This window comes from Symphalangus syndactylus, chromosome 11 (genome assembly GCF_028878055.3).
Source record: "Symphalangus syndactylus isolate Jambi chromosome 11, NHGRI_mSymSyn1-v2.1_pri, whole genome shotgun sequence".
NCBI lineage: Eukaryota > Metazoa > Chordata > Mammalia > Primates > Hylobatidae > Symphalangus > Symphalangus syndactylus.
In genome coordinates, this window is record NC_072433.2 from 96576963 (window position 1) to 96603467 (window position 26505).

General features: G+C 39.3%; 1 pseudogene; it reads left to right on the plus strand.

Annotated features, from left to right (window-relative positions):
• Nucleotides 1-12354: 12354 nt before the first annotated feature.
• LOC129457717 (keratin, type I cytoskeletal 18-like) lies at nucleotides 12355-13618 on the plus strand (annotated as a pseudogene).
• Nucleotides 13619-26505: the final 12887 nt, after the last annotated feature.

Consider the following 26505-nt stretch of genomic DNA (forward strand, 5'->3'; position numbering starts at 1 on the left):
CTACCTCTTTGTAGTACTCTCACAGTTGTGTAGATTGGAGAGAGATGATACGAATCCTAGGACAGTGGCTGCAGGAATATATCATCTACAGTTTCCTCACCAGTAACAGAGAGATAGTAATATCTGCCAAGCTTACTTCAAGGCCAGGGACATGTGAAAATTAACTGAGAACATGCAGGCATACCTCAGAGATATTGCAGGTTCGGTTTCAGGCCTCTACAATGAAATTATATTGCAACCATGGGAGTTATGCAAATTTTTTGATTTCCAAATCCATATAAATTTATGTTTATACTATAATATAGCCTACTAAGTGTGCAGTAGCATTATGTGTAAAAAAACCATACTTAATTTAAAAAGTTCTTTATTGCTAAAAAATGCTAACAATCATCTGAGCCTTCAGTGAGTTTTAATTTTTTGCTGGTGGAGGGTCTTGCCCCGATGTTGATAGCTGCTGACTGATCAGCGCGGTGGTTGAGGAAGGTTGAGGTAGCTATGGCAATTTCTTAAAATAAGACAATAATGAAGTTAGCCACATTAATTGACTTTTTTTTTTTTAACCAAAGACGTTTCTGTAGTATGTGATGCTGTTTGATAGCATTTTACTCACAGTGGAACTTATTTAAAAATTTGTAGCTGTTTAATCTTGGTAACTTACTCTTCTCAAACCCTTCTGCTGCTTTGTCAACCAAGTTTATGTACTATTGTAAATACTTTGTTGTCATTTCAACAATTTTCACAGCATTTTCACCAGAAGTAGATTCCATCTCAAGAAATCACTTTCTTTGCACATCCATAAGAAGCAACTTCTCATCACTCATGTTGTATCATGAGATTGATTGCAGCAATTCAGTCAGATCTTTAGGCTCCATTACTAATTCTATTTCTCTTTCTATTTCCACCACATCTGTAGTGACTTCCTCCACTGGTCTGGAACTCTTTAAAATCGCCCATGAGGGTTGGAATCAACTTCTTCCAAATTCCTTTAATATTGATATTTTAACCTCCTCTCACGAATCACGAATGTCCTTAGTGGTATCTAGAATGGTGAATGTTTTCCAGAAGATTTTTAATTTAATTTGCCCAGATCCATCAGAGGAATCACCATCTATGGCTTCTATAGCCTTATGAAATGTATTTCTTAAATGACACTTGAAAGTTGAAATTACTCCTTGATCCCACAGGCTGAAGAATGGATATTTTGTTATCAGGCATGAAACCAACATCAATCTCCTTGTACATCTCTGTCAGAGCTCTTTGGTGAAAAGGTACATTGTCAATGCAGTAATATTTTGAAAGATTTTTTTTTGTGAGAAGTAAGTCTCAACAATGGGCTTAAAATATTGAGTAAACCATGCTGTAAATAGATGTGCTGCCATCCAGGCTTTGTTGCTCCATATCTAGAGCACAGGCAAAATAGATTTAGCATCATTCTTTAGGGCCCTAGGATATTTCAAATGGTAAAGGAGCGTTGGCTTCAATGTAAAATTACCAGCTGCATTATCTATAACAAGAGTCAGTCTGTCCTTCGAAGATTTGAAGCCAGGTATTGACATCTCCTCTCAAGCTATGAAAGTCCTAGGTGGCATTTTCTTCCAATAGAGGTTGTTTCATCCCCAATGAAAATGTGTTGTTTAGAGTAGCCACCCGTGTCAATGATCTTAGCTAGATCTTCTGGATAACTAGCTGCCGCTTCTCCATCAGCACTTGCTGCTTCACCTTGCACTTTTATATTATAAAGACAGCTCCTTTCCTTAAACCTCATGAACCAACCTCTGGTAGCTTTAAACTTTGCTTCTGCAGCTTCATTACCTCTCTCATTCTTCACAGATTTGAAGAGAGTTAGGGCTTTGCTCTGGATTAGGCTTTGGCTTAAAGGGATGTTGTATCTGATTTGATCTTCTATCCAAGCCACTCAAACTTTCTCCATATCAGCGACAAGGCTGCTTTGCTTTCTTATCATTTGTGTGTTCACTGGAGTAGCACTTTTCATTTCCTTCAAAAACTTTTCCTTTGCATTCACAACTTGGCCAGCTGTCTGATGCAAGAAACCTTGCTTTTGGCCTATCTCAGCTTTCAATGTGCCTTCTTCATAAGCGTAATTATTTCTAGCTTTGACTTAAAGTGAGAGAGATATGCAATTCTTTCTTTTGAACACTTGGAAGCCATTGTAGGGCTGTTTATTGGCCTCGTTTCAGTATCACTGTGTCTCAGGGAATAGGGAGGTCTGAAGCAGAGGACAGAGATGGGGAAAAGGCTAATTCCTGGAGCAGTCAGAACACACACAACACTTATCCATTAAGTTTGCCATCTTATATGGATGTGGTTCATGGAACCCCAAAACTATTTCAATAGTCACCTCAAAAATCACTGAATACAGATTACCATAACAGACTTAATAATAATGAAGAGTCTTGAAATATTGTGAGAATTCTCAAAATGTGACACAGCTACACAGAGTGAGCACATGCTGTTGGAAAAATGGTGCTGATTGATAGACTTGCTTAACATCGCATTGCCACAGACCTTCAATTTGTAAAAAGCTCAGTATCTGCAAAGCACAATGAAGGGAAACACAATAAGACAATTTGTGCCTGCATTTGAAAGTACTTTGAAAACTTAAACACTATATTTTATGATTCTAATTATAAACATATATAAATTATAAATAATCTTATTATTTCAGAATATCTAATAAGCACAAAATGCAAAATGGGGCTAAAAACATCATAATGGCTTAGAATTTAAGCTCCAGGTAGGCTTTTTTGTCTGTACACTGATATCGTCCCGGTGCCTATAATGTCCAACACACAGTAGGCATTCAGTAAATATTTATTAAATTAATTTTTTTGAGACGAGGTCTGGCTAGTTCGCCCAGCCTGGCTTTGAACTCCTGGGCTCAAGTGCTCCTCCTACCTCAGCCTCCCTAACAGCTGGGACTACAGGCACACACCTTCATGTTTGGCTAATTTTTATTGAATATGTGCCAGTTTATAAGGTAGCATCACTACTGTGGGATATTAAGGTGTTTTGACGTAAGTTCATATGCTAAGAACTATTACCTAATTCTGTATCCAGTTGAATATTTTCTTGTTTATATGGTATAAAATTAGAAATGTGTGTTGGGGAGGATGAGGGGCTGGTTATCACAAAGAAATAAGATCTAAAGTCCCATAAAATGACATTTTGGAACCAAAGTTTTGCTTACTAAAATTTTCATCTTCTATAGGGTCTTCAAATTCATGAGTTTTGTATATGCATAATAAAATATTGTCATTATTATGAATCTAAAATGCATTATAACATATGGCAAAATTTGCAAAAATGCTTTCATTATATATTAGACAAGGCAAATACTTAATGTATGGTATGATAACTTAAGAGGAAATATTTGCAATAGATCCTTTTAAAATAAATTGGGTGCAACTCAATATTGACTCAGCAAATTATGTCTTTTTGTGGTTTATTTAAAACAGTTTTTGTTTTCACTTTTAGCCACATTATATGGCAGTAGTGTATATGAATAGATATGCAGCTATTATTTATTTGTCACTGCCTGCTAATTTCATTTTTAAAATGTCATTATTTTTGAGTTATTACTCTTTGAAAACATTTATAAGTCTGGGGAGTTTCCTCAACTTGAAAAATTCGAAAAGCAAGTCCATTTCTTTAGCCTTTTCTGCAAACCTTTCTTCATATGTTATGGTTCTATTCAGAGTGGACATTTGAAGTTATGTTTTAGGTGACCATCATAAATCAGCAGCCTTCCTGATAAGTCGTATTCCGCAGTGGCAGCCATAGCATGGCTTGGTATTGCAGAAGCAAAGCCTTAAGTCTCATTATGACCTGGGGCGGAAGACACTTGTACAAGACCCAGGGACTTGCTCTTTGAATTTTTCAAACTGAAAAAACTGCCCAGAGTTATAAATGTTTTCAAAGAGTAATAACTCAAAAATAATGATGTTTTAAAAATGAAATTAGCAAGCAGTGCATTTATAAAAAACAAACAAATAAATAATAGTCAAGTAAGCAGGGTTTATTGTGTCACCAAGTCCCCCAAAGGTCCAGGGTTCTCACATATTCCCATATTCTTGTTCAGAAATCACTGAGATGCTTCATCGTACCTCCTGAGGGCAGCATTTAATATCTCTTTTGACCTATTTCTCCTTATCAAAATCATCCGTCTTATGTTCCCTAATCTTAAGCCTTAGGACATATCTTGCTTCTCATCTGATAAGCAAAATCAAACCAAGCTGTTAAGGAACAGTCGGTGTGTTTCCCTTCTACAGTGTACAAGTGATGTGCTAGGCTCTGGGGCGTATATAAAAGAAGTAAGAAAAAATTCTTTTGTTAAGGATTTCTAGCTGTAGAATTAGACAAGACACAATTTTATTCGATTCTTGAAAACTTAACTAAAGATAACAAGTATTTAATGAGAAGGTATCACGTGCCAGTCATTGTCTTGAGCTCTTATACACAAGTGAATAAGAACCATTTCTTGCCCTCAAGGAACTCATGCTACCACAGGCAGAAGTTGCAAATTGTTGGCCTGGAGGCCCATTCCTGCCTGTGAATTCCTTTAGTTTCTGACTGGCACACTGCTGTAGCAAATTTGAGGCTAAACTTGAAATTGTACAATTTCACATAAGAATCTGAATTTCCAGTTTCTACAAAACAACAACAACAACAAAAAACAAAAAAAACCCAAGATCTGGCCCCATTATTCCACCGTACACTCACCGGGAACTGAGTGCAGCCTCTCTATTTTGACAGGATGAGTTTTTCAGTTTGCCACAGTGATCACCAGTCCCTCTTTCCCAGCACAGAGGTTGAGTCTTAGTGGCTATTTGTTAACAAGTGTGAAAAAGCACTAGGGAAATATTTTTGTACCTATGTCTGTATCAAAAGTGGGAAATGAAAGGTCCAAAGGACCCCATGTTTTTTTTTTTGTTGTTGTTGTTTTTTTTTTTTTTTGAGATGGAGTCTCGCTCTTTCACCCAGGCTGGAGTGCAGTGGCGCGATCTCGGCTCACTGCAGGCTCCGCCCCCCGGGGTTCACGCCATTCTCCTGCCTCAGCCTCCCGCGTAGCTGGGACTACAGGCGCCCGCTACCTCGCCCGGCTAATTTTTTGTATTTTTAGTAGAGACGGGGTTTCACCGTGTTAGCCAGGATGGTCTCGATCTCCTGACTTCGTGATCCGCCCGCCTCGGCCTCCCAAAGTGCTGGGATTACAGGTGTGAGCCACCGCGCCCGGCCAGGACCCCATGTTTTAAGAAATGTGGAGGACAGCATATTCCCTTCGAGAAGTAAAAATAACCTGATGGATTTAAGGTGCAACTGCCAGGCCTTTGTCACACGTTCAAGTAACCTGCCTCACCTCTTTAAGCGTTTGAATTTCAGGCCCCTTGTTTAGGGCATATTGGTGTAAAGTGCAAGACAGGGGAAGACATAGAAAAAATTATATAGGTGCAAGAAGGGGAGAGAGTGGTAATTAGTAGCAAATCCAGAAAGGCTTTAATCAGGTAACGGCTTTGTGGGTTGGGTGGGAAAGGTCACTCAGAGAGAAGCACCATCTTGAAACGAATCCTGAAGCTGGGAGAGCATCTAGTGAATAGTAGTGAATAAATGGTAGCCATAGTGAGGGGCCGTGGAGGGGAATAGCAGTGGGTGGGTGACAGGAAAACACTGGAGTCTTAAGCTCTGATACATAAAATGTAATGTTGTATGTGGGCATCAGGGAGACTAATGTAAGAATCTCTTTCTTATCCTTTTGGTGCCTCCTTATAGCCATCATGGACCATTCACTATGCTCTTGAGGACCAGCCATGAATAAAGCTGAAATGCCGTACCACTCCATTTGGGGGTAGTGCCAGTACACCATGCAGAATTATCTCAAAAGCAGATCATCTTAAGATCGAGTCCAAGTTGTTTCTTTCTTGGAACTAATCATAGGGCTATGAGTGTGGGCCAGGGGAGAGGTGACAACGAGCAGGGAGTAGGTGCCAGGGAATCTGAGCCAACTGCTCCCATGGCTTATCTGTGCCTTCAAGGCCTGTTTGAGCATGGTCTTGTTTATACTACAGTTGGCCCTTGAACAATGAGAGGGTTACGGGCACCGACCCCTGCACAGCTGACAATTTGTGTATGTCTTTTGACTCTCCCAAAACTTAACTACTAGTAGCTTACTATTGGCCAGAAGGCTTACCAGTAACATAAACAGATAATTAACAGCTATTTTCTATGATGTATGTATCACATACTATATATTTACAATAAAATAAGCTAGAGAAAAAGAAAATGTTACTAAGAAAATCATAAAGAAGAGAAAATATATTTACTATTCATTACGTGGGAGTGGATCATCATAAAGGTTTTCACCCTTATAGTCTTCACATTAAGTAGCCTGAAGAGGAGAAGGAAGAGGAGGGGTTGGTTTTGTTGTCTCGGGGGTGGCAGAGAAGGAAGAGATGGAGGACGTGGAAAGAGAGGCAGGGGAGATTTACTGAAAACAAAAAACAAAAAACACGTCCAAGTGGACCCATGCAGTTTAAACCTGCATTGTTTAAACATCAACTGTACTTGCACCTGGTTCTAGAGTGCTGATGCTGACAGCCAAGTAGGTGGCATTAGATAACTTCAGTTCCTGATGGGCAGCTCAGGTTATATAGTTGTTTGATGGACCTTGTTCAGTCATTCAGTCTCTGCTTGGATCCAGTAGTACTCCAGAAGTTATTCTTTAGAAGAAGAATTATCTGTGGAAAAGAACATGATTTTTCTCAAAAACCCCACAGGGTCTGCACTGTAATTCTCGTATGTGAATTTGTCAGAGGCTTAATACATCATTTCTGTTTGCAACAAGTGGTCTTTATGAATTGGTATATAGAAGAAAGCATTTACCAGATCAATAGTAGCATACCTGATGCCAGAGGATGTATTGATTTGCTCCAAAAAGATAGCGCTTTGGGGCAGTAGTTGTAATTGGTGTCACAACCTGATTAAGTTTAAAATAATTTACTGTTACTATCCAAAATTCATCTTTCTTCTGCACAAGACAAATAGGGGAGATTTATGTGAATGTGATGGAACTCACTGCCCCTATAACTTTCAGGTTTTCGGTGATGATATTAATCTCTGAAAGTCTCCCAGGGTTGTGTAATTATTATTAATGTATTACTTTGGTAGAAAAGGGGTAGTTTAAGGGGCTTCCTCTTGGCTGTTCCTATTACAATAGCCCTTACTTCAGGGGTCAGGAAGTGGGAGTTCTGCCAGTTGCTAAATATGTTTTTGGAACATGGGAAAATAACTATGAGAGACCCACTTGGCCCACTGGAAGGTGTTTTTAAGCCAAAACTTTGTGTGTTATCTGACATCCGTAAGTCCCCAATCTAACTGGTGGGTCCTAAAATTTGGTGGTTATCTAAAGATTTGTCATTTCAGAGCCAGAGTCCAGAAACCTAGAATCATCTGGGTATTTTCCTTTCCCCAGAGTATAATTATCATGATAAATAGGTACACCACTTTTTGGGCAAAGCTGGAAGGAAATTTTATGTTCTTGTTGCAACCTCATTGGATCCTTCTTTAAGAGGTCCAAGCTCCCCTTTATTTTAAGGGATCTTATTAACTGGCTCATTTCTGAGAACTGGTGAGAGTCCTCTACTCTTCATTATGGCTGTTTAAGTCAGATATCTGTACACTGGATTTAATTTTTAAAAATTTTACAGGCGAACTAAGACTTTATCAGGCTGAAAAACCATTTGAATTCCATAAACACTGTGACAAAAAAAAAGTCACTGTGAAAGATATCTGTGAATAAAACTATTTGGATTGGGACTTTGTTCTTTTATTCAATAATATGCTCTTGGCCACCTTATCTCTGGTGGCTAAGTGCTGTCAATTGGCTTCTGTAACTCCTGGTAGCCAATCTGAATAGTGTTATACTATACTGTCACCTCTGAGCTGCAAAAGGACAGATACCACTGAGATTTTCAAGGATACTGGTTCTCCTTTCACAGATATATTTCTTAATGCCTTCATGATTGGAATGTCCTCTGGGCCATAGGAAGGGGCAGGTGAAAGGTTACATATGGTTGATCTACACCAAAAATTTAATCTTCCTAATCCTTTGCATTTCTTCTTATTATATAAATTTTATTTAATGAAGCCCATTGTTGGATCAGGCTTTAGTCAACCAATTAAAAAGCTCTTTATAGATTTATTCCCAACCCTCAAACTAAATATTGAATCTAAAATTTATGGTAACTGCACGCACATTAACAAATTTGCCCATATCCAAAACTTTCTCCCTCTCTTGTCTAAAATCAGTAGACTGCATTCCTACAATTGTTTTCCAGGTTCCTGGTAATATAAATCTTGCAGTTCTTCAATGTGTACATTACATTCTTCTTGGTCAGACTCTGTACTTACCTTCCCAGAGCCTATTGGTCTGTGATTCTAGTTATGAATCTGGGAACAATAAGAAGTGATGGAGGTGAATCAAGACTGTATCCCTGTGCAATGTAATTGTTTCAGGGTCTTTAAGCAAAGGGAAGCTAATCTCAAATAGGAAAAAGGGAAAGCTGAGAGGCATTTGGAAGTTCGTGATTCTCAGAGTCACTGGAATCTATCCAAATGTCCTCATTCCAATTTTCACTTTTTCTCAATCAATGCCCTTTTACATAAGAGACCTGGCAAGTCTGTGAATTTCATTTCAGTTATAATTATCCAACCTACAGATGAAAAAAAAATTTTTTACATTAGCCATATGGCTATAGGAGATATTTTTAGGGCAGTCCTAGAAGCTCTCTTGTTCTCTGTCTGTGCCTTGAACTGAGAATATGAAATCCTAACCTTTTATTTAGATGCAGCCAGCCCATTTCATAGTCCTTACGGTCTTTATTTCCTCTTAAAATCCTATCGTAATAGCAATCTCTCAAAGGCTCTTCTACAATAAACACTTCATTCCTCAAAGCTATAGATACTTTGCCACTGCTGTCCGTGGACGGCTAGTATCCCATCTTTCATTGGTGATGAAGTCATAATTGCTTTCCAATCTAACAAGGTTAGATAATTAAATCCCCAATTCATGTCTTTGAGTTTCTGCATCTTGGAACCACTTTTGGAAGCAGACTCTGTTATTAGTCAGAGTTTTCCCAGGAAAGTACTTGCCTCTCTTGGCTTACCAGGAAGGGATGACTAAATACCAAGGGAATTACAAAACTTATAAAACTGTTGGAGGACTGGGGCAATTAAGGTTCATGGAAACACTGCTTCCTTTGAAGAAATGTGGAAATTGAGGAACCACAGTAAGTGACTGGTGATTACAGCTGCTTGAAGAACTCAAGTAGTTAATTCACAAGAGCTCACTCAAAAGGAGCTGTAAGCTTCATGTTCGCTATCAACCTGGGCACCTGCCATCCATGACTGGGGAAGAATATTGGCTGTGCTCTCTTCTGCCTTCCAAATATTATGCAAGATACTTTGTCACTAGCAGTGACAGAGTTTAAGCAATGTATTTTGCAGGCTTCCAGACCCTGTTATATAGGAAAGAGTTAAGGACTTTCAGATTGACATTATGGACAGTCAATATTTGGCACAATATATAACCATCAGCTTCTCAAAAATATTTAAAAGATGGCATGAAAAATAATATATGACCATTCATTTTTCTTATTGCCTTTCCAATAAGTAGAGGGTTATAGTGTTCTCATGATCTGCTGCTTATTTTCCTCCTGTTTCTGACCAGTTATTTTGAGCTTTTAAGATGAGACTAAGCAGGTAAGAGGTATATAGAAAAGGGTTTAAGGACCTTGGGCAGTGACTAGGGAGGGAGCTTTTAGGAGGGTTGGAGAGAAAGGCACAAGAGTAGTTACAATTTGAGAGCTTTGGAATGAAGGGGAAAATCACTTTTAGAACCGTTGTTTTGAATATATGTTTATTTCATCTTGCTTAAGAAACACAAACAAAGGATTTTAGTCATTTTGAAATATCTTTTGGTTGTCGCATTTTGTTTGTATGTTTGTTTATGGCAGAGATTCTCTAAGTGTGCTCCACAGGTCCCTAGAAGTCCCCAACAAGTTTCAGGGATTCTATGAGGTCAAAATTATGTTCTCCATAACATGAAGATATTGTTTGCCTTTTCTTAGCATGCTAAAATTTCTACTGATGTGCAAAAACAATGGTGGGTAAAAAATACTGGCAATTTAGCAAGGATCATAGCAACGGCACCAAGCTGTACCTAAGTCAGTATGTTCTTCACCACCATGCATTTACATTACAAAACAAAACAAAATAAATTAAATTCCACTTAATAATATCCATGATGAAGTAATGAAAGTTATTAAGGTTAAAATTAATAATTAAGATTCAATAAAAATTGAGTATGCATCACTTTAGTATTCTCTGGGACAAAATGAGAAGTACCTCTGTGAAGTGCTTCAGCTGCATATCAACATATAATGTCCCAAGAAAGGCATTCCTGTGACTGTGTTGTGAGCCTAACTAGCCAGTCCACAGAAAACCATTTTTACTTGAAAGAACAATTTAAGACAAACTATCATTATTCAGACTAGGGGATTTGGCAAACATGGTCTCCAAAATGAACAAAATGAGCCTATTCCTTTAAGGGAAATAATTTACACTGCATGTTGCCAATGATAAAATTCAAGCGTTTGAGTAAAAATTAACATTTTAAAAAACTTGTATCAAAACTATGAGCTTGACAGCTTCCCAGTACTTAAAGACTTTTATGATAAGATTAGTGGTGATATTAAATATGTGATGTTTTGTATTAGATAATGAAATATGTCAACATTTGGAAGACATGCATAACTCAGTGAACCAATATTTTCCAAATGGTCAATGCATGATGTCACAAAATCAAGTATGGCTTAAATATTCCATCAAAGTGCAAGACAGACCAACAGATTTTAATGTAAGAGTACTGAAAGGTCACTGATATAGATTCATATGCTGCATTACAACTCACTTTTAACTAACCACCACATATTGAATTTTGGTGTAGTATAAAAGAAGAATATCCACAGCTATCTGAAATAGTTATTCAAAGATTTCTTTCTTTTTGAACTACATACCTGTTTGAGGCTAGAATATATGTATATATATATGTATATATATGGCAGAATATGCCACCCCAAAATACGCCATTTTGGCATAGAATTATTTTGAGCCAAAAGCACTTAAAAAATCACCACCAACAACAGTAGGTGCAATAAGTGTGTTCTAGCCCTCCACTTTTTCTTCCTGAAATCAGGAGATAAAACCCCTATATGGAAGGTGTTCTCCCTGTGTCAGAAGGAAAGTAATATCATCAGCAAGGATGAAAAGTGTGGCCAAGAGATTTCTGTACAAACAGACTTTGTTAATAATTCATGTCTTCCTTTAGCCTCTCCTCATAGTTTAGTAACTTTTCCATAAAAGTTACCGTTGTGGAACCTAATATAAAAGCACTTAGAATCTGCCACTTCTTTGGGCCTTCATTTCCTTAAGTATCATGTGAAACATTAAATAAATTTGTATACTTTTCACCTACTAATTTGTCTATGTCAATTTAATTTTCAGGCCTAGCCAAAAAAACTCTTAAGAGTGTAGGGGTAAAATTTGCCTCTCCTATAGTGTGTGTGTGTGTGTGTGTGTGTGTGTTTATTTATATATATATGTTTATATACATATATATGTTCATTTATTTGTTTATTTTACAGACTTTATGTCTGTAGAGCAGTTGTTTTAGGTTCCCAGCAAACCCGAGCAGAATATACAGAGATTTCCCACATACTCCCTGCCTCTCACATGCATAGCCTCCTCCATTATCAACATATTTGGTAGTTTCTTAGAAAACTAAACATTTACCATATGAACCAACAATCATGCTCCTTGGTGTCTACAAGGATTTGAAAACTTATGTCCACACAAAAACCTGCACATAGATGTTTCTAGCAAGTTTATTCATAATTGTCAAAACCTGGTAGCAATCAAGACCTCCTTCAGAGGCAAATGAATACATAAACTGTAGTAAATCCACACAGTGGAATATTACTTGGCACTAGAAAGAAATAAGCTACCATGCCACAAAAACACATAAAGAAAATTTAAATGCATATTATTAAGTGAAAGACGTCAATCTGAAAAGGCTACATTACTATATGATTCCAACTCTATGACATTCTGGAAAAGGCACAATTACGGAACCAGTAGAAAAATCACTTGTTGCCAAAAGTTGGGGTTGGGGGTCGGAGAATGAATAGGCAGGTCACAGAGAATTTTTAGGGTGATAAAAATATATGATTATGTCGCCGGCAAAGCCTGAGTCTTATCCCCTCGCTCTCCTCCCCAGACAGCATGAGCTTCACCACTCGCTCCACCTTCTCCACCAATTACCAGTCCCAGAGCTCTGTCCTGGCGCCCAGCTATGGTGCCCTTCCAGTCAGCAGTGCAGCCAGCATCTATGCAAGAGCCAGGGGCTCCGGTTCCCGGATCTGCGAGTCCCGCTCCACTGGCTTCCAGGACATGGCGGCATGGGGCCCGGGAGCCTGGCAGGAATGGGAGGCATCTAGAACGAGAAGGAGACCATGCAAAGCCTGAACGACCTACCTGGACAGAGTGTGGAGCCTGGAGACCGAGAACTGGAAGCTGGAGAGCAAAATCTGGGAGCACCTGGAGAAGAAGGGACCCCAGGTCAGAGACTGGAGCCATTACTTCAAGACTATTGAGGACCTGAGGGCTAAGATCTTTGCAAATACTGTGGACAATGCCCGCATCGTTCTGCAGATCAACAATGACTGTCTTGCTGCTGCTGACCTTAGAGTCAAGTATGAGACACAGCTGGCCATGCACCAGTCTGTGGAAAGCGACATCCATGGGCTCCACAAGGTCATTGATGACACCAATGTCACTCGGCTGCAGCTGGAGACAGAGATTGAGGCTCTGAAGGAGGAGCTGCTCTTCATGAAGCACCACAAAGAAGAAGTAAAAGGCCTACAAGCCCAGATTGCCAGCTCTGGGTTGACCATGGAGGTAGATGCTCCCAAATCTCAGGACCTCGCCAAAATCATGGCAGACATCTGGGCCCAATATGACGAGCTGGCTCGGAAGAACCGAGAGGACCTGGACAAGTATCGGTCTCAGCAGATTGAGGAGAACACCACAGTGGTCACCATGCAGTCCACCGAGGTTGGAGCTACTGAGATGACGCTCATGGAGCTGGGAAGTCCAGTCCAGTCCAGTCCTTGGAGATTGACCTGGACTCCATAAGAAATCTGAAGGCCAGCTTGGAGAACAGCCTGAGGGAGGTGAAGGCCCACTACACCCTGCAGATGGAGAAGCTCAATGGGATTTTGCTGCACCTGGAGTTAGAGCTGGCACAGACCCGGGCAGAGGGACAGTGCCAGGGCCAGGAGTACCAGGCCCTGCTGAATGTCAAGGTCAAGCTGGAGGCTGAGATCGCTACCTACCGCTGCCTGCTGGAAAATGGTGAGGACTTCAATCTTGGTGATACTCTGGACAGCAGCAAATCCATGGAAACCATCCAAAGACCACTAACCATTGGATAATGGATGGCAAAGTAGTGTCTGAGACCAACAACACCAAAGTTCTGAGACATTAAGCCAGCAGAAGCAGGGTACCCTTTGGGGAGCAGGAGGCCAATAAAAAGTTCAGAGGTCAAAAAAAATACTATGATGGTAGATATATGTCATTGTTCATTTGTCCAAAGACTGTCCTTAGAATGTGCAACACCAAGAGTGAACTGTAATGTGAACTACGGATTTTGGGTGATAATGATGTGTCAATGTAAGTTCATCAATTGTAACAAGTGTACCACTTGTTGATACCATTAGGTCCAATTTCTTTTAATATACTGGGAATGAATAATACATTGTAATTAAGAGATATTACCACTTTAGAATAAATGTAACGATATGTTCCATTCCTTCTCCTCTTTCTTTTATTTTCGTTGTGAAAACCCAAAAGAATTTATGTGGAGAAGCAAAAATTTCTTAGTTTGCGGGGAGAAGAGAGAAAACAAAGCAAGGAAAGCTAGCACCCTATTTGTAGGGTCAGAACAGGTACTTATCAGAACAATTGAAAGGCATAGTAGGTGAGTTTCACAGGAAGTGGGGAGAATGTGTTTCAGAGCCGGGGCTCAGCCCTGAGAGGGCAGGTCTTAGTGAAAATATATGAGCATTAGGTGCTCCTGATGGGAGAGAAGGCAACAAAAGGGGGCACTAGAGGTGTTGATATCAAAGCAGCTGTTTCACATATTTTTTCATAGAGCCAGCCACACTTTAGCTATGCTGCACCCACATTTATCTAGAGACAAATAAGGTGCATGAAAGCTCCTAGGGCTTTAAGCTTTTAAAAAGCTCAGTGCAGTTTCCAGCTTTTGCAGTTATTTAATCAAGGCAAGCAAGAGGGTTATAAATTCAACAACTTTGTGATTGAGATTAATGGGCTCAGAAGTTAACTCTTGCCTTCACTGTCAACTGAGAAGAGAACATCAGACATTAAAAATTCTCTAAATTAAATCTGCCTGCTTGGTAGCCTAAAACAAAACATGGCTCTTAGAATATAACCTTTTCATGGTTGGCAGCAGAGCCAGATTAATTGGTGGCCAGTTAGGACATTAACCTAGACTTGCAATGTGTAAAGGCTGATAAAGCATCACTAATAATGTCACAAAATGAGTAAACATGGTTTCAAACCAGAATTTATTTCTGGAAGACTGTTCTATGACTTGAAGGAAACTTTTTATTATATTATATAAGGCTGATGATAAACTAGCCAAGAAGTTTTCTTAAAACTCTATCTTCATTTAAGCTGAGACTTCAAAAGCTGAGAATAACACAAGGAGTTATAGATATCACGTGATGCTCATATTCTTAAAGTGCTAATCTACCATGCAAAGAAGCTCCACCAAGTTTGCAGGTTTAGGCAAACACCCATTTGAGGCTATAGACAGGTGTGAGTTGCAGATGTTAGGTTGGGGGAGAGTAGTGTTTTTTGGAGAAAGTTAGTGGAGTACTGTGGCTGTCCCGTCCTAGGCAATGTTAGGGTGGTAGAGTGTGTTTACCCCCACCTTAAGGAAGAAGAGCTTAAAGAAAATTACTTAAAAAGTTTGACTTATGTTCCTGAGGTTTGTAGGGAGCTGTGACTGGACAAGTATAAAGACGGGAGAGTGTGGCTGCCTTGCTGGCATCAAGAGACGAAGCAGCACAGTGGGTACAAGGCTCACAGAGGCCAGTATGTAGACTGCTGGGCTGGCTGGTCACACTTTTGAGATTCAGCTAGTAGCAGGTACGGTGACAAGCTCTCATGAAATGTTTTTTCCAAGTGGTTTCAGGTAGATTCCTACCACACAGCAAAAGCAAGATCACTATGGTGTTAGTTCCCCACCTCTCTAATGCTGGAATACAGCGCCAGGGGGTGGTGACACCGAATGAGAGGGGTGGTGTGGTAGTGGCTATTCTGCTGCTGAGGAGCAGACTCTGAACTACAGCCAAGCACTTTTACAGACTTACACAAAAACCTACAGCCATACTCTAAGAGGAGGGTGGGGGAGGGGAGAAGCCAGTAGAGAGCCCTGTTCTCAACTGAAATTAGGGAGATGTATGAGAAATAGTCTTGTGGCTATCTTCCACCAGATGGAAAGACAGATGAGAAACTGCCTCATGGCAGCTCTTCACAAGGCTGCCTCTCTTCCTCTACTCCTGGGAGGAATCATGGGGCTTTCAGCAAAGACTTGGGTCAGACTGTGATAAAGCCTTGCATACAGTGGCCCATGTGGAAACATTCAAGGTGGTCAGGGAGCTATGGTGATGCTGTCTCCCAAAGTCTGCCTTGGAATGACAGGTAGAAGACTGCATTGGGAAGTTGTTGCTTTGAATTTTGCTTGAACGGGTAGCCTGGAGGGTTGATGGGATCCTGCATTGTGGGGATCAACTGGATGCAGAGACCAGAGGCTAGGGCAGAAATCAGGAGCTGCAAGCAGAAGGAGGTACACATTCAAATTGTCTGAGTATAGTTGGAGGTTCTCAGTTTGGAAATCTCAGAAAAACTCTCAGAAACCGCCAACAAGGAAAAAGTCAGCCTTGAATATGCACCAAGCCCAGAGACTGGCAATGCCTTATCACAATGGCACCAACAAGTACAGCCTTTCTTGCTGCTCTTTCAACAGCACCCCAGAGTCAGAATCTGTCTAATGAGAGTGGAGTGCTCTGAAAGAAGTACAGAGAAAAAAGAAAAGGCTGATTATGCATCCTCTTTGCCGTTAGAGATTTTCAGCTGGAAGTCACCCAATATGGAGGAAGAGAGAAGCTTTACATTTGACTAAAGTTTGCACTTTTGGTGATGACTGATATTGAGGTTTGACTAGAAGTTCATGGAGGACTTTTTCTTTTTTTTTTCCGGACAGAGTTTTGCTCCATCACTAGGCTGGAGTGCAATGGTGCGATCTCAGCTCACTGCATCCTCTGCCTCCTGGGTTCAGCTACTGCCTTAGCCTCCCAAGTAGCTGGAATTACAGGTGCCTGCCACCATGCTCAGCTAATTTTTGTATTTTTAGTAGAGACAGGATTTTGCCCTGTTGGCCAGGCTGGTTTTGAACTGCTGACCTCAGGTGATCCATCTGCCTTGGCCTCCCGAAGTGCTGGGATTACAGCTGTGAGTCACCACGCCTGGCCCTGGAGGACTTTTAAGACATTATCTATAAGTGAACAGAAAAGCCAAAATTTCATTCATTGGCAGGGAAAGAACTAGCCTATGAGAGGATTTAAGGAACAGTAATAAAAAGAATAACATTATTTTCTCCTCGTATCCTACTTGGTTCCACTTTTTTTTTTACATCAAGGCTACATCAACAACAGTAGATGGTGAGAAACTAACAACAGCAAGGTGAGTTTCCTTTTGCTGAGTGGGGTATGCAAGTTTGAGCTGGAGTTGAATCGCCTAGGGAAATTGAAGAAGGACTGAAACTGATCCCCCAGCTCCTTCTTTTCTGCCTCCCTCCCCTCCCCACATTTAAATAAATATTGAAAAATGTTTAAGAAATATAGATGTGAAGGAGTGCCAGATTATTAATCTGTTTGCTGCAGCACATACTTTGGTCCAGCCCTGGTCCAAGATTTGTTTCCCGCCTAGACTAAGAATCAAGTTGGAGGTAACTCTAAGGTGAATAGTTTTGAAATAAGAGCTGGAGCACTTCCTATTCCCAACTGGCCATCTTTATGACCATTTACTTGGGTTTTTAAAAATTGATCAGAGAATATGCCTCTTCCTGAGTAGGTCACAGTTTTAATATGGAGGTGATTTATGCTTTATTATTAGGGCACATAGTGTCTGGCAAGTTTCAGGGTTTTTGAGAAGTGAAACAACTTTTACATATATCTTCAGGTTCATATGAAGATAGTTAGTGTGCTTTCAAAAGATAATTTTTTTAAACAGAACAATTTGTTATAATCAGGCCCCATTCAACAGTTCTTAGCTCTGGAAAAACTTGTACCTGGGTAAAAACTGGTTGATGATTCATGGCTGGATGAGAACTAGAGCATTTGGCTGCTAAAAATAGTGCTTAAGAGTTTCAGAGATTTTGTTATTGTCTTAACAACCAATCAGAATATTTTTCTCTTCATTCTACATAACTAACATAAATATTCAACTTTTGTTTTCTAAATACCAAGATTAATACACCTCTGATCAAATAGAAGCTGAATGTCGGAGCTCAGATTACCCAGAATGGTAGAACTCAAAAGAACCTTGAATTATCTGTTGGCTCCATCTTTGTGAATGTCCCTAGACCAGGAATTTTAATGTGTTTTTGTGGCATCCCACATATAAACCAGGGAACCACAAGGTGAAATTTTAAATACTCAGAATTAATTAACTTTAAAATTACGTGCTTTAACATACTCTTGGTAGCATCATTGGAGTATAATAAAATAAAGCATATAGTGAAGATGTCTTAAGTCCAAAAGGTTAGATTTCAGTGTTTGAAACCTGTCAAAGTGGAAGGTGGTCTGCTTAGAGTTTCCAGGAAGGGAGCACCAAGAGATTGCCTTAGCAACCCATTCCAGTATTTTTTCAATGCATATTTGATAAGCAGGTAATCCCCATGGTAGGTACTGTCTAGTGTCCCACATACTACATGAGGGAAAAGTTAGTATATTCCCTGTGAATATAATTGGAATGAGCAGAATTCTGTTTAGTGTAAAATGAGTCAGGGCAATTCTCACATCCATATAACTGGGGTAGGGGGACATGATGTTGGTAGTTGGACACGGAGCAGGTAGAATCTTCCCTGTCAACTTATACTCACAAAGATGAGAGTTATTTCACATAAAAACCATTCAAAACATATATACTACCACCAAAGCAAAACTCAAGAGATCTCCCCACTTCCTTTGCCTATTCCAAAGTCAAATAGTACCCACATTTTTCTGTCAAAGCTGTCCCTTATGTTAATTTATACACGACTGTTTTTGTGTAAACATTATTTCAAGCTCTGAGTACCTGGATAATTTGTTCTGGATCTTTAACTGCTTAGACGGTTCTGGACCTCTTCCGACCTGGAAACAATTGCAAAAGGAGGAACAAAGAGTCGTCCAAACCTCTGCCCACGTATAGGCTGTTCTTCATTGTCACCAGAAGGCCTCATAAACCATCTCGCCATCTATTGTCTTCCTTTCAGTCTTGGCCCAGTCCCTGATGTATTTCTCCAGGTGCTCTTTGGGTTTCCCTTCTGAGTCCTTGCAGGATTCTTCCATCTGCTCTTGCACCAAACCACTGAAGAATAACATCTTTCTGACTTCCACAAGAAATCCCAAACCATCAATTATATCACGATATTTGGAGGTTTGTGGGGTCTGAGGGAAGGATCACATTGGTGCCATCGTACTTATCCCTGGTTGTGTCTGCTTCCTCAGATCCTCCTCTAGTTGTCGTCTGCTGCCTTCCCAATGTCTGTGTTTCTACTATTGACACTCTTTCCTACTTTCTTGCTTCAACTGCCTTGGAAAAAGCATTTTTTCCCCTGCAATTCTGGCAAATGAAATATTTTCACCTTGTTATATAAATATTTAAAAACTGTGACAGTTCTTAAATCTAGTAAATAATTTTTAAGACTAAGATGAAGAGAAAAAAAACCTTTCAACTGTCATGAATGGGCTTTCCTGGGGGAGAGGGGAAGAAGTCTAAAGTTCATACAAAACTTATAGGTAAATATAGTAAAGGCTGCCCACGAAGGCTTTCAGATTTGTCTAAAGTGGGCTGTGATATGTAACTGAAATATGTTCTAAAGGCATAATTTACTGAATGATGGGAAAATTTTCCTGGAAGTTAAATATTGGTTTTAAATGAATTGTTTCTTTCCATTTGTGGGGACTAAGACTGTCAACATACTGCTGTGTGCTCTTCCTTTTTCTCATGTGATTAATCAGAACAGCTTAATTGTGCCTTCTTCTCAGCTAGGAACATACATTGTTAGTATGTTACATATGTTATTGTCTTGGTTGTCTCTATAAACATGTAGATCTATGAATAGAAATTATCAATTAGATTAACTGAAAATTGAGTTCAAGGAAAATATACAACCCTCATAATATGATCAACTCATGTTTCTTGCAAAAATTATAAAAATAAGCCAGGTTTTCTTTTGGTCTTGCATAAAAATACGCAGAGAAATTTAACAGTATTCTAAAATTTCAGTCTGGCAGGTATCTTCAAGGAAAAGAGACATTTAAGAGATAAATATTTATTTATGAGATATGGTTAGATATGAATGATGGAATAGCTGTTGTCAGATGGAGCAGGTTATTTGTGTTTTCACATAAGGTAAAAGGCATACTCTGAGAAAAAATTTTTATATAAAGTATGATGTACTCAGTAAAAATGGAAATTGGCTTGAATTATACTTGGAATTAGTCTAATATTGTGGTAGATTATCTTGATTATAACAGAAGTGAGTCTTTCTAGACTTAAGGCATTCTATAGTGGTGTATAGGTTGTCATGGAAACTCCCCAAAATGTATTCATACGCTATTTAGGGGCATTTCCACTGTACCGATTGACAAGTGGCTGATAGAGAAAGACTGTTCAGTTGATAGCTTACCAGAGTAGTTTTGGATTGGACCTCAGAGGAAAAGATAATGATTAGTTAGAATGCATATGTTACTTTGCATTTTTCAAACTATTTTGACATTCGAGTTTGGCATTCTTCACAAAATTTATGCTGTAGGTCAGTATTCTGATTGCCCTCTTTATTTAGCTGAGAAAACAAAGGATTGTAGGCCTCGGAAGCATTTTCAAGGCATAGTCCTTAAGCAAGACCATAATTAAGTCACCAGGAATAAATTGTTCTGCACATTATTCTAAAAAATCTTGAGTTTATTTGCAACATTCTAATGGAAAAGTGTTTTTTTTTAAAAAAAAAATTCCGTCTGTATCTCTCAAATAAAATTTCAGCACATTTATCAGCAACAATAACAATAAATACAAGATTTCAATGTATTGAACACTGGATATGCTGTAAGTACTCTACTAAACTTGTTCCCTTCATTATATTACTTTTTCTATCACAATAGTTCTGTGAAGTAGGTCTTGTTAACACTATTTACAGAAGACAAACCTGATTCAGATTAATTAACTTGCCCAAGTTTATTATAAAGTGGTAGAAGCAGAATTAGAAACCAGGTCTGTTTGATTCATAAGCCTGAGGGCTTACTCATTTTGCCACGCTTTCTGTTGCCATTTTATAGTTGCATCCAAAATGCATTTGTTGTGCATAGCACGGTGATAAGCATTGTACATGTAACATGCTTTTGAAGTAGGGGGCGCTAAAAAAACAAAAGTGCTAGGATTAGGTAACCAGGGTTCAAACCCAGACAGAACTAGTTTGTAGCTACTGCCCTCTCTGATTATTGGAAATATTTCATGAGGTTAAATTACAATGCCAGCCTCAGGGCTTGGTGTAGAGGTATAGAACAGATGGTCAATCCATTCTCCCTAAGTTTCACAAGGAGAACTATTCTCACCCAATTCATTCCCCTCACTTCAAGGAGTTAGCCTAAACAGAATGCAAACATTCCTTCATTCAGCAGATACTTGCTGAACTCTTACTGCCAAACACTGCCCTAAGTGTGCTGATATAATAGTCAACAACACAGACAATACTTTAGCTCATCTAGTGCAATTTTCCTGCTAAAAATCTTACAAGGATGCCCCATTACTTATGGGATAATATTCACACCCCTTAGCAAGGAACAATTAGTAAATTAGAGGAATTTACCATATAGTTTGGAGAACGTACTAAAAATAGGAGACCTGATAGGGAGAGAGAAGGCAGGGAGGGTGAGAGATGGCTGTAAAGAAGGCAGGAGGCTGATAGCCTATGCAGGACCATGGACTAGAGTTCAGGAGAGCATGAATTCTGCCTCCAGCTTTGAGCAACATATACGTTGTTCACTTCTCTGCCCTGACTCCTCGTTACCCTCTAAGTTCCGTGATGACAGGATTGTAGCCCCCTCATCGGCATATCCCTATGGACTGAGCCAGGCTTGGCACATCCAAAGAGTCTAAATGCTCCAAAATAAAGGTTCTAAGTATTTGTGGAAACTTAAGTTTCTAAAACCATCTGGGTCATAGTTTTCTTCTGAAAATGAGGTCACATAGATCCTTGCAATACAAAATGTGGACCACAGATAGACATTATTGGCTATACCTGTGAACTTTTTCCGACCAAAGAATCCCAGGCTTCATCCCAAATAACTGTGGGTCTGTTTTTTCACAAGATCCTCAGGTGATTTGTGTGCACATTAATGTTTAAGATACACTGGACCTAATCACTTTTATAACTGATTAGTAATTTTAAGACAAAATATGATCAACTCTATAATACTACACTCTAATGGTGTCTGCAGTTTTTATAAATATCAGGGGGCCCCAGTAAACTGCAACAGGATAGACTGAAATCCTGTAAACCTCTTCGGAAACACTGGCACCCAAGAGAGAAGGACTTTATAGCTCCTGACAAAGTTAGAAGGCTGTAGACAGAACAGATTGCATTTGTCAACCTGGAAACGTTAAAGAAAGTTTGTTCTTTTGTGCAATCATTTAGCAATAAGGTAAGGCTTGCCAGCTAGATTTATTGGGATATTGGATTTTATGTTTCTTGTATCGAATAATATTTTTTACATCGTCTATGTCTAAATAAATCTGTCTTCTATTTTACATCGCCCTGTTGTATTGCTGCTTACAGATAAAAGGTTCAGGTAGCATAATTTGCTCTGCCCTTGGGACATGCTGCCATACGTTAAAACCCAGTCACACAGAGACTGTAGCAGAGAATTTCAACGTGCTCTGAAAAGTTGCACAGAAATAGTGATAAAAAAAAAAAAGCCCACCAAGAAGAGGTGATTTCTCATTTTGCTCTACCTAGTCTTTGCCTGGCAGGTACTGATTATGAGTGAAATTCAAACCGAAAGATGATAATTTCAAAGTAAAGTGTATGCCGTGAAAACCTTGCATACAATCCAATCCTTGCAACAGCTGTTTTGTAACATATGGCTTTATGTCCATCAATATTCATTAATGTTTGACTCTTTTTATGGTATACATAGAAAAATTAAATCTCTAAATAATAGTAAAAAGAAAAAATGGCAACCAGATTAGTTTAAAATATAACTTAAAATTTCACAAAGGAAATAATGACTATTGTAAGGAAAATTAATGTAGACCTTTCTTTGTGCTTATAAAGGAATAGAAATGTGCTCTCACATTGAAAAAGAAGGATAAAATATGTCCATTTGTATTACAGTCTTTATCTGTTAATCTGTTTTATGATTTGATTTCAGGTTTTCATTGTTCCAATGCAATTTTCCAGATTGAATCTTAAAAGGATTATAAACCACAAAAGTCATTTTAAATTCTACACGGACTTAATACACCCACTGCAATTCTATGCATCTGTCTTTCAAATTCTGTAAAATATTTGTTGACACTTTCCCTTTCACTTGTTTTTTACAATACATTTTGTATAAAAATTTGTCAAACACTGATCCCTGTCTTATTGATACGTTTTAAAATGTGGCAGCTAATCAGCATAATTTCAATGTCAAATATGCTGGTGTTTTAAATTTTCTTCTGTATTAAAATACTATCCCCAATTTAAATCAGTTGATAATGCAACAGAAATAAATACAAGCTTAAGTTAAAAAAAAAAGCACGTTTTTCCTCTTCTAAGTCTCCATCTGACAAAAGGATGGCTGTGTCTTTCTCTTCCACTGTAAAATGGGGCCACTGTTGATAGCACTGGGAAACTTAAATGGTCCATCTTCCTGAGCACCCTTGGAAGATGGACTGTATTTGAAATGGAACTGGGAAAAGAGAAATGAATTCCTCTATCGGGAAAAATAACAACAGCAGACCCAGATTACTTAGGCAAGTTGGCTAACAGGACATTTATTTTTCAAGCCTTAAAAAAAATGTAGCCACTATCTCCCTCAATTATTCTCCTCATAATTCAAGGAGATGGTTCTTACTATTTGCCTGAGATCCAAGTGTAAGGCCCCAGGCCAGGTTTACCTGGGAGATTCAGACATGTTCAAGAGGTAGGTGAGGCTTCCAGAGAAGCTTCAGGGGAATAATTACATTTGGAGCAGACAAAGGATAGAGAAGAAGCTTTATTGGAAGGAGTTCAGCCTAAGGGAGTCAGAATTGAGGCAGGCACATCACCTCTGAAGATAGATTCTGCGTGCAATAATGCGTGTGCACTGCCAGCACATCCTCTGGTCTTTCCACTTCCATCCCCACTCTTCTGTTCTTGAGATTTGTTCCTAAGCTCAAGGAAGAGAAACCTGAGAAGCAAGGTAGCCCTGCCTCTGACTCACATAACAGAGGGGCACACGAATGTGGCATGAGATAGTTTATCCCTTTCAGGAAAACTAGTATTGAGGGATGGTGAAGTATGAAACAGGATTGGCAGTGAGTTCAAATTAGCAACAAACTACGTCTTTGCAATGGCCACAGGTCTACATGGCTAGTGTCAGAAGTAGACCCAGCACTTTGTGAGGCCGAAGCAGGTGAATTGCTTGAGGCCAGGAGTTCGAGACTAGCCTGGCCAACATGGTGAAACTCCGTCTTTACTAAAAATACAAAAATTAGCTAGGCATGATGATGCGTGTCTGTAATCTCAGCTACTTGGGAGGCTGAGGCAGGAGAATCGCTTGAACCCAGGAGGCAGAGGCTGCGGTGAGCAGAGATTGCGCCATTGCCCTCCAGCCCGGGTAAAAGAGTGAGACTCTGTCTCAAAAACTAAATAAAAATAAGAAGTAGAGGAGGCCCATAGAACCTCTGCCTCATGTCAGAGCTATCTGTTTTCATCTCGTCCCTGGTTGTTAGCTTGTTCACAGCAGAGAAAACTAACCTGCACTCTGCAATTCTCAAAGCCAATATCTCAGGTGAGGGATATGTGGGCTTTAGGCATGACTAGTCCATTATAGATTTCTGTTATACTCTACTGCCTTTGGAAGGAAACCTACCAGCAAGAGTGTTCGTTTATTTGTGATTTTATTGGTTTTTATTCAACCTTTGGCTCAAAAGACAGCAATTAGCTTTAGGCATCATGTAGATACCTGATTATTGATAATTATGCAATATCTGCATGTTAATACTACTGTGAGAGTCAGCGTTGGTAGAAATTATCTGTATATAATCTGTATACATGATCTGTATAAATGAAATGAGACCACTATTAATTGTTAGAGAGTAACTTTTTTACTTTAGGGGGAACTGGCTCCTCTTTGAAGCCCGCCTATAAATAAAACCAAGTGAGCTCAAGTTTCCTAAATGTGCAGGAGATGCCCATCACATACTCTTCTGAGTGTCTAACCGTAGCAGGACCACCCACTTGCGTGGAGGCTGACTTCCTGGTAGTCCTGGCTATGTGATGTTGGCAAGTATCACTTTTCACACTGGCAGTTGGGCAGTGGAGAAAGAAATTCTTCTTTTCCAGAAGAATTTTTAAAATTAAAAAAAAATTTCCAGAAAACTGGTTTGTGTTCCATCCTCCTGCCTCACCTTCTTTTTAACTTTTAGTTATGTAGCACCACTTTTGGATGAATTGACTGCAGCCCATAAGGGAGTGTGTACTTCTCTCTGCTGGTATTGAGGCAGTCATTAATTTTCTAATTGACACTCCAGTCACCTGACACGTGCTGCAAGGGGACTTTTATTCTTACTGGGAGAGGTGATTCCAAATCTTCCAGTATTTCTGATGGCAATTTTTCATGCTGGTGCTACTGATGACATCCAAATAATTCCCAGTAGATTGCACAACTGGAGAAGCAATGTCTAGCACATGACTACACAATAAACGTTTTTATTTGACAAAGAGCCTCCATCAAATAGACAAAAATTAGAGCCTATTCTGTGCTTGCTTTGAGTTTGTAGTTACTGATAAACACAATTTTGTCAGATACTAATCCAGAAAATACCTGTGTTGCTAAAAAAAGAAAAAAAAAATACAAATTAGGGCAGTTGTTAAGAGTAACCTCTTTGCTTTATTTCCACAAAAGATAATAACATTTTTCCTGAAACGTGTGTAGTCAACATCTTGAGTTCACTACTCACTTTCCTGTATTCCCACACATGTTCACAACTCAAACTACTTGCCCTTTCTCCAGAACACAGACCTGAGGGTACCTGGAAATCTCTGCACACTTCCTGATATGTATGGTGAGTGGGCCAAAGGTAAAGATCTGCTATGGGCATGCCATTGCCTCTCAGCTAGCTATGCCTCACCTCTCTAGTTCTCCACTGCCCAACTGCCAGTGTGAAATGTGATACTTGCCAACATCATGTAGCCAGGACTACCAGGAGGTCAGCCTCCATGCAAGTGGGTGGTCCTGCTACACTTAGACACTCAGAAGAGTACATGGTTGGGATCTCCTGCACATTTAGGAGACTTGAGCTCACTTTGTTTTATTTATAGGCGAGCTTCAGGAGGAGCCAGTTCCCCCTAAAGTAAAAAAGTTACTCTCTACTAATTAACAGTGGTCTCATTTCATTTAACATTTAAAAACAAGTTTGTGAATATTTTCCAGGAGGCAGAATCACAAAGTTTCCATGGGAGGAACAAAATGAACAGGTATCAGTTTGTTTGTCCAACTCCCAGAGGCATCATTGTGCTCGGCCTTATCCAGGGCTAAATGGCTTTCAAAAATTAGCTTGTTATAGGCAGCACTTTACGGCTAGGATGGGAAGAATCTTAGAGCTTATCTAAGATTATCTAGCTTATCTCCTAATTTTACAGATGAAGATACTGAAATCTATAGAGGATGACTAAATAAGATAATTCATGTAGATTGCTTCCCACACTAACACGTAAGGGCTCAACAAATATTAGCTGTTATTATATTGTTCTGCAGTTTGCTCTCTCTTGAAATACATGTATCCTTAAAACTATATATCATGAGATTCTTTCTTGGTCTATTTCATCCAGTTGTA